Below are 1,786 nucleotides of genomic sequence, written 5' to 3'. Positions count from 1 at the left end.
TGGGTCTGAAGAGGGCTGATGATCTTAGCCGAGCCTGTGAGTTTCTGGGCTGGGCTAGGTGACCGAGCTGCAATATCTACCCTGTCTGAATGTTTCAGCAACAAGGCGTTGTCTGGGACACTGATGTAAACGTCCTGTCTAGTGTTCTGAGGGCCAGCATCACTGTTTGGGATTGCTAGTGTCATCTCACAAACACCTGATGTGGAGCAATTTAGAAGCGTGTGCTCCAACTGAAAACAAGTTTCCACCCGTTCTCTAGTGGAACCAGGTTGATCAGATGGTTTGCCAGATGGAGATCTGGTAGTTGGGATAGTCCTGGAAGAAGAGGGCTTTTCCAACTCCGCCTGAACCGGGAACGATCTGTCACCGACTCTAAGCTCAATGATGCGTTGAAGATCTACATCCGAGTGTAGAATAACTTTGATCCTGGCGAAGGCTTGAAAAATACCATACCTACTAATAGTATCTAATTGAACAATTCTTCCAAAAGCTCGCCCAAGATCAAGTAGAACGGATTCAAACCAGGCATGGGAGGGAACGCCATAGAGCCTGATCCAAATCCCCACCTCCCCGCAGGCCGACTCCAGAGTCCAAGGTGTCACTGACGGAAGGCCATCTTGACGTGCAGCTATGTTTCTTCTATGAATTTTGAAATTTCTGATTTGGATTTGAAGGTGATGAGGAACGAATTAACAGATATCCTAGAGATGTCAATGGCAGAGGCATTAAATTTAGAGTCTCTTATAGCATCTAGCAGCCTGATAATGGACATATTTGGGTCTGCCGCTAGTCCAATCAAAGCTAACTTGAGTTCATTCAATTTGAAATTCACCGGATCCGGATCAGCAACTATCGAAATTGCAATCCTGGGGTGTGTCCGGTCAGTTGGGTCCTGCTTCCCGGCCAAGATAGCTGCAGCGAAGGATGTTGTTTCTGCAATAAGGGCCTCCTGTCTGCTAGGGCGAGGAACAAACACCTTGTGGGCGAAGTTGCTGGCCACGGATTTTTTCTGCTTTGCCTTCCTAACTGCAATGATTCTACCATCCACTCTATGGCCGTGCAGAGTATCCATGGCATTCTTCGCCTCTTGTTCATAGTAAAAACGGACAAACGCATAACCTTTTGGCCTGGAAGAATCTGGGAAAACTGGAGAGTAAACATCATACAGTTTTCTAAATCTGCAAAATATCTTCCACAGATCTTCAGATGAACAATCATAGGGAATGTTCCCCACAAACAAGCTGAAACCCTCTGATGGGTTGGCCTTCCTCGCCCATTTAGGGCTGCCTGATCTTCTAGCCGATCTTCCTTTCCGCTGTTTAGAGCTAGCTACCGAGCCCCTTCTAGATGGGGCCCTCTCCCTACGCCGTGGACTGTGCCCTACCATCTTTGGCAATGAATCTCCATCCCTGACCTCATGAGTAACTATGTTTTTGGATTTGATGAGTTCAACTAGTCCAGAAACCTATAATGATCCAGACCATTGAATATGCCGTTGGGTGTATTTGGGGTGGGACTCATGGGGCCCAAAACTAGCTAGTGATAGGTACGACGCTTGAAATCGTGGCAACAGCCCACTTTAAAAAAATTTAAATAAAAAAAAAAAAAAAGGGTACGACGCTTGAGGTCAAATGCGATGAAACTCATGTGAACCAAAACAAAATTGGCACTTGGACTGTTTGATCACAAATCACACTGAAACCAAGGATGGAGAAGATTTTGGCCCCAACATGCACTATATTAGTATCAAAGCATGAGTTCTTGCTGGCAAATGATACAATACCAT

This window comes from Magnolia sinica, chromosome 16 (genome assembly GCF_029962835.1).
Source record: "Magnolia sinica isolate HGM2019 chromosome 16, MsV1, whole genome shotgun sequence".
Taxonomy (NCBI): domain Eukaryota; kingdom Viridiplantae; phylum Streptophyta; class Magnoliopsida; order Magnoliales; family Magnoliaceae; genus Magnolia; species Magnolia sinica.
This window is presented reverse-complemented; position numbering follows the sequence as displayed.